The sequence below is a fragment of the Neolamprologus multifasciatus genome, chromosome 20 (assembly GCF_963576455.1).
Source record: "Neolamprologus multifasciatus chromosome 20, fNeoMul1.2, whole genome shotgun sequence".
NCBI lineage: Eukaryota > Metazoa > Chordata > Actinopteri > Cichliformes > Cichlidae > Neolamprologus > Neolamprologus multifasciatus.
In genome coordinates this window covers 10,313,069-10,325,403 of record NC_140458.1, presented here as the reverse complement: position 1 = coordinate 10,325,403, position 12,335 = coordinate 10,313,069, and the positions used below count along the sequence as shown (strand labels likewise).

The 12,335-nt window shown below is 38.5% G+C and overlaps 1 pseudogene across 1 annotated transcript in view; it reads right to left on the bottom strand.

Annotated features, from left to right (window-relative positions):
- Positions 1 to 1,218: 1,218 nt before the first annotated feature.
- LOC146494460 (synaptotagmin-1-like) overlaps positions 1,219 to 12,335 on the bottom strand; it is a 66,142-nt pseudogene continuing 55,025 nt past the window's right edge. Inside the window, exons 5-10 of the transcript XR_014871567.1 lie at positions 9,386 to 9,523; positions 9,026 to 9,193; positions 8,320 to 8,490; positions 7,693 to 7,810; positions 7,219 to 7,352; positions 1,219 to 5,802 (exon numbers count right to left, since the gene is read on the bottom strand). The product of XR_014871567.1 is annotated as a synaptotagmin-1-like (transcript). The remainder of the gene's footprint in view (positions 5,803 to 7,218; positions 7,353 to 7,692; positions 7,811 to 8,319; positions 8,491 to 9,025; positions 9,194 to 9,385; positions 9,524 to 12,335) is intronic.

Genomic DNA, 12,335 nt, shown 5'->3' with positions numbered 1-12,335 from the left:
ACAAGAATACAAAGGAGAAGTACAGCGAGTAATAGAGGAGACAAGACATCATGTTTCAAAGTGGCGTTTTTACCCGCTGAGAGGCTCCTCGACACATTTTGACAAGGTGGTAAAAGATCTGCTGAACTTTGGATGGTTTCCCTTTTTAAATCCCAGCGTTTGCAGAAAAATCGAATAAAACAAACAAACCACAACTGTGTGACCGGTGCTCTTTCAGCTGTCTGCACAGCTGAAAGAGCACACAGCTTCAGATGCGGATGTGCATAAAGATATTACACAGTTACACAACCAGTAAGAGAACAGATTAATTTCCAGGTTTAAAACACAACTAAGACTGTTGTTTGACCATTACAGTCAAACGCACAAAGATGCACATTTACGAATGAGTAATGTGTCCCATGCATGCAGACCTGTACTCTATATTGTATAATCCAATGCTGTGGTTTTGCACCGTGTCTGCTAAAGGGCATACACCTCATCTTTTTTTTCCCACATACCCAAATACACACAACTCCCAGTCCCCCATAGAACTTGTCCAGCGGTCATGCGACTGCAGTGACCCGAGCAGTAAAAGGTACTAAAAAAAACAAAAATATATCTCTAAAGTGTGCTATAGGTTTACCTGTAATCACCTTTGCCTCATCATCTGAAGTGTTTGTCACTGCTCTGCGTGTACTGTTATTGTGGCTTTGCAGATTCAAACAGTGGTGATGAGTGAAGGCAACCGTAATCAGGTAGTGGCAGTATTTTTAGAAATGCGCTGAAATTTTGTGTTTAAATTATTCTCAGTGCATCATTTGGTCACAGTCTATAGCGTTAATGGGACAGTGAGTAAAAACTATATTGCATTAGACAATGTGTAGCGTCACACAACACACTGCAGATTGTTGCCAGAACAGATGTGGCAGTTTGACAGATCTGGCAGGATTGAGGTGAACTTAAAGGAATAGTTCCACACTTGGAAAACTTGCTCATGCTCTTGCCTATTATTGATTGGCTGACACCACCCCTGTGTCATTTTTTGTTTTTCTTTTTTAAGTATAAAGCTCAGCACAAAGACTGGAAAAAGAGGTTGCCTCGCTCGAAGTAAGAAAATATGCCTACTAGCACCACTAAAGCTCACAAAGTAACACATAATACCGCTGTTTAAAATGTTCAAAGACAGAAAAGGGAAAAAAAAGGAATAAAACAAACTAGGGGAGTGTTTTTTTTGTTCCATCAACAACTGATTTCAGGATGACTAAATAACACAAGCTTCATATTTTAGTGTGGACTGTGGAATCAGTCGTCTTTTCAAACTCTCTGCAAACTGGCAAGTCATTTCCCAAAATGTGAAACTATTCCTTTCGTTTAATTTTACGTGCATGACATCAAAATGATGTTTTCTGCCATGTGCCTGTGAAAATCATAACTCTATGCATAGTTCTATGGGAGGGATTCAGGTTTAAAACTTGGGTTCCACTTCCACTGTTAAGTTTCTCAGTTTTTGATCTCATTTTTGTTGTTTGAGCAGTTTGCTCAAATAAAAAAAATGAAAAGAAATAAAAAGAAAACAACAAAAACAAGGGTAACTTCTTATTAATTGTACATGTAGTCACCAGTACATTCTAAACTCTGCTAAACTGGAAGAAGAGAAACTAGAAGAGTGACCCAGTTTGGTTCATAAATTGCACTCGGCCCAAGTATAGAACACGCTCTCGTATATATATATATATATATATATATATATATATATATATATATATATATATATATATACATATATATATATAATTCTTAGCGTTATTATTGAGAATCTATTGTGATGTCATATCTATTATTTATACTATCAAAACAAGGCATATACATTACTAATCACAATACTGGAAAATCAGCTACCTCTATGAAACAAGGACATCAACAGCTCCGAAAGTAGAAAAAGACACACTCACTCTACTAAACTCACAACTGTTCTCAATGCTCACATATACATTAAATGTATTTTTGCCCTCTTGATGAACAAAGGAATGTAAAAGAGAAACACTGGCCAAGGAAAATGAAGACATGTCAGATTTTTTTCTTCGTAAATAAACTCTAGCTACTCAGCTGAGCTCTAAAGAGTTAGTGCTTGAGTTTTATGGCTTTAGTTTTATCTTATTCGTTTATCTTGTATACATGTACACGTATTGTATAATAAACACAGCAAAAGAGACACAGCTGTGAAGTATTTCAGGTCATTTAAATAGAAGAGAAAAGTAAAAACTTCCAAGTAAAGAAGAGACAAAAAGGGATTCCAAGTCATTCGCGTTCACTGGAATGGAACTATTTGTCTTTTGGCCCCAGGAAATGTATTTTCTATAAAGATATGATCCAACAGACATCTTTCTTGGTCAGTGCTGGCAGAAAACTGACTCCTACAATCCACCTACAAATTGCACATTTATTCAGCCTTTTCTAATAAGTTATTTCAGAATCACACTGTGTCAAATCTGCTATTAGAAACTGCTTATATCTTAGACTTGGAGATCCCCTTTCCCCAAACATTAAAAACCCTAAATACATTTTTTGAAATAATAATAAAAAAAAAAGCAATAGCAATTAAAATTCAGAAATGTGTCAAATATTGGCCTTCAGAAAGGTGCTGAAACAAAACAGATGGCAGATAAAAATAAAAATAAAAATTCTGATCACACAGAATTAGATAGCAAGCATGCGGCTACATTTTCATCCTACATGAACTCACACACAGTACTGGACGACACACTTGCTTAAGAATTTCAGGCGTGGAAAGGATCTTATTAGTAATATTATTCTAATATCTGTATGACATTCTCTCCAGTGACCCTCATGGAAAATAAATACACATTTGTTTCATTTTAGAAAATATACAGTGCATCTTTTTTCCCTTCGTCGTGTTATTAAAATGACAAATGACACCCATTTACGTACACGAGATATTTTTGCTTCGTCTCTAAAACATGCTCTTATGTACAGTATTTTGTATAAACATGCAGTATCAACGTGTATGAACTATGTATATAGGCAAAACTACACACCAATGGGTTGCTTGATTGCTTCCATGTTGCCTTTTCTTTAGTGTTGTTTTCGTTAACTGAAGAAAAGAATGATGGGACGTGAAAAACTCAACTCCTGTCAAAGTTTGAAAGAAAAACGTATGATTTCCAACATTCATTAAATTCCCACAAAGCTGTGGTAATGTCTAAAAAGCCGACTGAATTTACTTTACATTGACTTATATTGCACATAGTTAATGGGTAGCTTTTGCCATTGGTGCTTTCAGAAAGCAGGATTTGCTTTTTTTGTTTGTTTTTAATTTTTTTTTATTCATAGCTAGCTTAGCAAGGAAGTGCATTGGGGTCCAAACACTCTACACATATCAGGAGCCTTTTCTGCTTTATTCAGTCCTGATGAGTTTGGGTTTTGTTCATTCCCAATATTTCTCTTGAACAGAATATTACTATACAAATATAGAGAGCCAAACTTGTACAGCCAAAATATGCACAATATCATATCATTCTTAGACATCTGTGTTGGGCTTGTCGAGCTGAGGACTGTGGGTACCTCATGTATGATTCAAGCTGCAGGAGACCAGGACTGTAGAAGTTTTTAGACCACAGAAACTTAAAAAATATATTTTTAAGGTGTGCCCTGGTTCAGTTTATAGATTTGGACAAAATAAGCTAAAAGGATTTGATTTTCAGCAGGACTTTTTACTTTAAATAATTTTTTTTTCACAACACTTTAGCTCTCTATACTGGACCTAAAACATTTCCGTTAAGAAATGCATTAAACTGAAGGATCTCTCTGTTATTATCAGGTTCATTTACATGAGGAGACCCGTTTGGCATGCCACATGGTGCCACAGAAAAAATTCAATCTCACAACATTTTATCACAGAAAAACTACACAGATCAAAGAACAGTTTTACCACAGAACAGAAAAATACCCGATAGTGCAATTATATTCAACAGTTTGGTAAGCTGTGTATAAAATACACATGGATCAGTGCCTTCTTCCAGACCACACCCTCGCAATCAAGTGAGAAATATAATATCCAAACAATTAAAACGCATACGCAAAAAGCCGAGGCAAAAAAAAGAAGCAACAAAAACAACAACAACAAAAAAAGTCAATCACTGTCTTGCTGTCTGTTTGTTTTTCTGTATTACAGCTAGCAGTAACTACTAACATAAATGATTAAAGCTCTGGTTTCTAAGTATTTAAATGTAAGATTTTGATTTAAAGTGCTTAAGGAATAAAAATGTTTGAAGTCAAATAGAAAAAAAGGAACTGAGATAAAAGGAAAACGAGATAAAAAAAAAACAGGGGAAAGAAAGAAATGAAGAGAACAACACTGCTAACTGGAAGGCGTCCCTGGTAGTTGAAAATTGCTTATTTTGTTACTTGGAAGGCTTGTCTCCTTTATGACTGTAAGACGGTTATAGGGATTCCTTTGAAGTAAAACCCTTGTGTCAAGTCCATGACTAATGGCAGTAGCACTGAACAAGTGAGATACAGAATCAGAGGCGTTGGGAGGGGAGGTGGTAGACTGCAGGCGGTAATCGACACCTTGTAAATATCATGTCATTGGTGCTTGGAATCAGTCTTTGTTGTACCTGCTCTGGTATTTCCACGCTTGTTGTTCCGATGACAGATGCAGCCTTTTTGCACGGTGGAAAAAAATATACACAAATACCCTTTTTTTTTTACTTCAAATCCATTATTCCCTCCCTCTTCCCTGACACACCACTTTAAGGATAAACTAACACTACTCGTGAGCCTTGGGTCACTCAAAAAGATCTTGAATTGAAGATTTTTCTCATCTACTTGAGTATCAGAATAATAATAACCCGTTTAGAAAAAAAGGCATGGAGTTTCACTTTCCTCTCAGTTTTCCTGAGACGATGGGCGGAAGGGTAACTAATCAAAAAGGCAGTGTGTTTGTGGGTAACTGGATATGTGTCTATCCCTACTTTGCTACCCACCTCTAGGAATGTACTTTAAACTAACAGAATCATCTAGTATGACAACTGGCAGGTGTGGAACATGGTGCACAATACACCTAAGGAATGAACCTGCTTGTGTTATTTCTCTATCATATGGCAGTATAAAGCATTTTATTATTAAGCTCTATTCTAAGCAACATGTGTTACTAAAGGGAAAAGATAAGAAGTACAATATGAGTGAATGTTGTATGTTTTTATCCCCTCTATGACCAGATTCCCATATAGCACTCTTACCCTTCTTCATATTCTACTATGTATTCTTATAATATAATGGAACCACAACCCCAATACAAAAATAGATCTAAAGGAAATCAACGGAGCATCTGTCCATCCTGTAACTTATCTTCTTTTTTTAGTGGCATGATTTTATATAACATGATGCTTTTTTTAAACTATATTTCCCTTCATGTCAAATGGTATCAGTGGATCTTTTGAAGGGTGGCAGTGGGGAAGGAAGGAGGAGAAGGGAAAAAATGTGGAGAGGGGAGCAGATGTGCAGTTGGGGTGTTTGTCTGGAATTTACACTGGGAAATGATGGGAGATGCATGGGTGGGTGGGTGTGGAGATGGTGTAGGTGGGTTTACTTCTTGGCATTCAGGGCTGCGAGGGCGGCATCCACCTCTTCCTCTGGCTGCAGTGGATGCCACTGGGCAATGGGGCGACGGGGGTTGGCCATCATGTCGGACCAGTGTTTCAGCCCAGCCCCTGAGGACTTGGTTCCTACCAAGATCTTCCCAATGGCATCATTCTTGCCAATCTTGTCGTAATCCAGCACTGTGATCACAGCTTGGATTTTCTGGGAGAGCAGGAAGAAAGGATTACAAAATCTGAAGTAGACTGTAGAAATCTGATGTTACTGAAAGATGTTTTAATTGGTTACTGGTGTCAGAAGCCTGGGGGGTGTTTATGCTTTCTGCAAAGTATGAGCAGTGTATAGCGTCCTACATACCACAGACAGTCATCATATACAATGTTTTTGGTGCTAAAGTACATATAACTTCTATTTTATAACACACAGTAACATGTGACAGTCATGAAAAAACATTTTCATCATAGAGTCACATGACAACTTTCTTTTTCACATGATAAAAATATGTTTGCATGGTCAGTGGTCACTTTGGTGACAAGTGATAATAAATGGGTGTTAGTGTGGTGGTTTTCATTGTTTGAATAAAGTTAGATGAGAATATTGAAATCACTCTTATGTCTGTACACGAAATATAAGATGTCCAGTACCTCCAAAGCTCACTAATCATCGCACTGATCCCACTTCTTGTGTACTCTACTTCACTACAACAGCAGCGATGGCAGCAACTTAACTTAAAGACTCTACATTAAGTTATGCTAACTGGCTGTAAGTGGTAGTCTCAAGTTTACCAGACAGATACAAGCATGGCGTTAATCTTCCAGTCTATAAAAGCAAGAGCATTGCATCAATAAAAAAGCAGAAATGGATCATGAAGTTTCTAATAAACGCCACTATAAGCTACCAGTCATATCAGACCCAAATAAGGCTGCTGCAGGAGAACTCAAGAGTATATTTAAAGCCAAAGTGCATTTTTATTACTCCTGAAATTCTCTTTATATTTGCAAGAGATGGCACTACACATTGATTTACACCTTATTTCAATAAAATACTAGAATGACTTTAAAATTTTTGTGATCATTACCATGAGCTGAAAACTACAAGTACCATCATAAATTTCATGAAAGACCTGAAAATTAGAAAGCCTGTGTACACAGGTGGATTTACATACTCGCTTAACTGGAAAATACCACATCATGTTCTCATAAAAAAACACAATTTGGGATAGTGACAATTTCATATAAATATAACTGCCACACAGTCGTTCGTGGTATGCTTGATCACAGATTACTTGATAGACAACATTTATATAACGCTCGTTAAACAGCATGTGTTGACAGGATGCAGTGTTCATTGGCGTAACTTTGTGCTGAACATGGGGGGGGGTAAATTCATGCAAAAACATGCAACTATTTTGCTGGTAATACCTGAAATGAGTAAAGAAAATCAACAGCCTATTTATGCAAGATAATTCATAATTTTATTGGGGGGATTATATTGGTTGAGTCTGATTATTGGGGGGGCCATAACCCCCCTAACCCCCCTGAAAATTACACCCCTGGCAATGTTACTCTTTCTGCACCTACTAAACGTTAAAGATTTGACAGGACTATTCCGCATCCTTACCTGCATTTGCTCAAGAGGGATCTCAAAGCTGAATGACTCATTGTAATAAGGATTCAAAGTGTTCTTTTTCACTGTCGTCTTCTTCTTCTTCAGCCTCTTTCCATTCTGCAAAAGGTTGATTTTCACGTATGGATCTGAAAACAAAAACAGAGGAAAATCACGATAGAGGCTGGCAGAAATCCCTCGCACATGCACGCTTTAGTCGCACTGCTTTAATGCACCAACAGATGGGGCCAACGCTGAACCCAGAAGACGTGAGGGTTGCTGCATGGTGAGTACTGCAGCGTCAGCACGTGAGCAGAGCAGAACCAACCTAATGGCTGTGCTCACATGCTCTCTCCTCCGCACAATGCAGTTTGCTACACCTAAATGTCTCTTTGCTCCAAAGAAATTAATAAGGAATAAAATATTTAAGCTTAGTACAGTACATATATATATAAATAAATAAATATATATATATATAGAGGAGCCCACCTGACAATCCACCCACATCCATTTTCTTGAGGTTCTTGGCCTCCAGAATACAGATGGTGAGTTTGCCGGCAGTGGGGACATAACGCAGGGAGATGCAAATGTCACCCAGCTTCTCCGGCTGTGAGGACGAGGCAGGAGGAGAGCAAGTTAAAGCAGATCTGAAGCAGAACCTTTTCTTTGCACAAATACAGAACTGTGTCATTTATATAAACATTTAAGTAAGCATGTTCATTAAGAATAATTCCTGCTGCCATTACTTTATTTTTAATACTATCTATATAGCTGATGTATCCAAAGTCAATAACATATCAGCAAGAAATAATTCCAGTGGAAAAGAAGCTCTGTAGCATCACAGCATACATTACTGCTGAGACATAGGAGGAAATAAGCGAAAAAAATGTAGCTATGCTATACTGGTTGGAGGAGAACACAAAGGAAAGACCAAACTCTTGAATGAGCTGCATAAGAATCCAGAGGGAAAAAGTATTTGTTTTAATTTATGCTTAAAGTGGACTTTTATTAAAGAGCTTTCTTAGAATAGCCTTTTAAGAGGCACCTGTGTGGACATACAGCAGGTTTTTAATAGTGATATCAGCAGTGTGATAGAGGTAGTAACACTCTTCTTACCTCTTCTTGATCTGCACTGTCCAGGTCTCTCCACTCCTCAACTTGGCTTTGCCAAGTCAAGGGTGTTCATGGGTATTTTAATCTCTCCAATGACGTCATTGCTTAGAGAAGCGATCAAAGTCAATAAACGGACATTACCAGAGTCTTCCCTCCCATCTCTTGGAATGGTATCTGAAAGATTAACAACCCATTTACCTTATTTTACTAATTTAAGTTTAATTCAACCGGTAGCAATGATCACACATTTCTAACGGTTTATGACAAAAGATACTTTATGTATAAAAGATCAGATAAATCTAGATCAGACCAGTATTGGCTGTTGCCCCTGGCCTGGAGCTCAGAATTGTCTAGCTTCATAACATGCTGCTTCAGCACAGCTGCCTGTCCCTGACTTTGACAAAGTAAAGCTGAGTTGTTTTCACAGAGCTGTGTCAGCACGCAAAGTGCACCAGAGGTGGCCCTCTCCTTTAATTTGATTCTCTACCATATTCTCCTTGTCAGACACATTCAATGTGTCTGCTGCTTTTCATCACTGTTGAAAAGAAATAAGAAACATAGTACCTGCTCAGCTCTAGAGGACAGAAGAGGGAAATTAGAGGAGAAACTGACTCTTATCAGGACCTGTCCACACATCAAATGACTTGACATTCATGTTGTTTTACTAAGTAATTAATAAAGGCCCATTTAGCTTTTGCTAGTAACTTACCTTAAAGATAAAGGTCTCATTGAATACAGGATTCAGTGTTTTCTTGTGAACTTTTGTGTCAAACTTTTTCTTCTTGTCTGGGAGGACAAAGACTTTCACGTAGGGATCTGAGGTGCCACCGCTGTCCATGGAGAGGAGATCAGCGGCTTGCAGGATTCCCACAGTCAACTAGGGAATAAGAAGTTATGCAGTTAAGGCAGGAAAGGCTGAACTAAAACTAAAAACCCAATTTTGGTTTCATTTTTATTTTGGCAAATCAACTAAGAACTACTCCACCAGAAGATATGCTAAAAGAACATTTAGCATGTGATGCTTCACACATTAGTAACTACTCACATTAGTAACTACTCAGGCACTTGCCTTGTTCTCTTGGAAGTCATAATCAATTGAGTACTGCAGCTTCCCTAACTTTTCCTTCTCCTTCACTTCCTCTTCTTTCTCATCCCCAGTCAGTCCAGGTTCCACATCATCTTCTTCATCATCGTCATCCTGTGGTTTCTGCAATGACAGAAGGGGGGGGGGGCGGCAGAAAAAGGAGTGAGATGACGGTTCAGCGGAGCCATCTGTGCTGAACACCAAACCTTGGGTATCAGCAGTCGGGTTAGTCACAGCACCTACCTGCCACTTACCCCCGTGTTACTAGTGCAATCTGCTCATCGATGACCACGGTTGCAACCTGACTTGATTTCACTATTTTTGGGTGACACCCATTTGCTGTTTTTCTTTTCTTTTTTTTTCATGAGCACTACGAGTCTTTTTAAATCTGCGTTAATCAAAGGCAGGGAACTACAAACTGTTGTACAAGTGTTGTTTCAATAGAAGTGTATGTTACGTAAAGACTGAGAAAGAGGGGCAGAGAGAGATTAAGATTAAGGAGAGAAACAACAGAATAAAAGCAAATAGAAAAGGAAGTGAACAAAAAAAAAACAGGAACAACTTACATTGCAATGCAATCTAGTACAACAGCTCTGCTAAACCGTTGGAAGGTCTCAATTTCACTTCTTAAAGTCACTGTAAAATCTCAAATTAATATGACTCACTTGTGTAGCTACCAGTAATAGTGATATTACAAGGAGTGGACAAAAAAACAGAAACAGAGCGGGGAAGAGGACTTTTACTTTGAAGGAACAGCATCACACAGGTAGCTGCACAAATCCCAAACATGACTCATTCCAAATGAGTCATATTAAGTTGTTTTAAAAAGTCTGGAAAAATTTGTGATGGCGTATCCCACACAGAGTAACGCCATATCAGCAACGAAGAGCCAATGTCAAAAGCAAGCACGTTAAAGGATATCATGGGATGCTTTTCAAAAACAAGTTAACATTTATTACGGAGCTGCTGCATTATTGCATTGCAGTGCTAGGTGTCCTTGCTATTTAGTCCGCTCCGTGTACAGTGTTTCCAACAGAGGCTGAGTGTCCTCACTGAGTGAATGTGAAGGACAGCGCTATCAGGCGTAGATGTGATTTGATCAAAACACTGACGCAGTATTTACTGACACTTCTTGAAAAGCTCTCAAACTTGCTCAAACCGCGGTGATATTGGCAGTCTGGCAATCAGTTTACTGTAAGCTAGACCATATTAAGGTCTGGCATTTATCTCCTCCTGACAACCTTAAATCCCATTAATGTGGTTACACTGGTATTGTTGTTATGACTTTGCTTCAATTACTGTACTCTGGGCTGACTGCTGTAACTAAGTGAATGATTGAAAGATTTCATAATTTATTCCAGAGTCCAGATTTTCTAGCTGATGCAAATTATTGTCCCACTTAATCACACGCCAGAACAACATTCAGCAGCTTACTGACATTTAACTGCTCCTGAGATAATCAGGGCATGATGAAGAAGATAATTCAAATCTTCTGTTATCGTGCATCTTGCTTTTACATTACACCCAGTGACTCTTCAGGGTCCCATATCTTTAGAGGCGGTCACGACTAATCTAGCTAGAGCAATTTGCTAAGATATGAATCTTAAAGTAAACTTTCATTTTGCTATAAGATACTGGGTAATCTCTCAGCGTGGCCTCCTTTTCTACGGCTCCCCTCCTGAAAAAACACTGATGTCTTCGTGAGATCCAGCTACTTACTGATCTGGAAAAGGAACAGGGCATCCACACAGATAATGCATACACTACTGCGCACACTCGCTGCACAGCATACTGAACCCCACCATACCCACACGCACGCACGCCCTTAGATGCATACAACGGCATGTTAGGACCATTCTAAGGGGTACATGATAACTTGAGAATTGGGAGAAAATTCTGTGATTTGTAGAACTGTGCAAAAGACTTGAGCCATCCCTCATTTCTTTATATTTTACTTCCAAGGAGTCAGTGTTTCTTGTAATCTTTAAAGTGGTCTTGAGCAATAATTTTCAGTTTTCAATTTAAGTTTTTCTTTGGACATTTGCTGCAGTCCAGCCTTTTACACCTGATCATTTTCAGAGGACTGTTTTCCTTTTTGTTATTAAGCTATAAACACTGAAGTATGAATCATTTAAGCATAGAAATACATTAACACAAGGAATGAACCAGTGTTGTGTCTACACATAACAGACAACTTAGCGTGTACCCTCCCCCTCCCTCTCGCCCTAAGACAGCTGAGATAGACTAAAGCAGCCCCCCCACCCCCCCGCCCCCCCCCCCCCCACCCCCCGCGACCCTGACAAGGATAGTGGAAGAGATGGATAGATGGTATGTTGGTATGACCTTTAAAAATGTGACGAAACTGGACAAGTGGAGAACAATAGAAGATGTGGCAAGCCTAAAAAAAAAGTCTAGCGCGATCAACCGTATCTGAAAGTTAAGTCTTAAGAATCAACTGTGAAATTTCTGAATCATGGATGTTTGAAAATAGCTCAATGCACCTATTTCCCAACTTTCAAAAAAGGTGGCTCAAGACTTTTGCACAGCACTATAAGTCGTAAAGTCGATTCAATTTTTATGTTAAACAGGAAAACATGTTCCTGTCAGGGAACCACATCGCTCTGCTCTCCAAGACTGGAGCGACCTCACCACACCACATATGTTTTCTTACCAATGTGTAGACATCATATTATTGTGATCTATGAGACAAAATTTCTAATCTAAAAAGTTCTAATCGGACGCTAAGATTCATTTTTTTTTCATTCAATTTTCTCTACTGCAGCCAGCACGTACGGAAGGAGCAGGAGCATTGACCCAACCTTGCAAACTGAAGCTAAGTGGAGGGTTTTTAACCCAAAAAATAAATCTTTTTGTACATTTATGGGCATAATCTCGTACTTAGAGTATTTTTCCCTCACAATATTACCCTCCATAT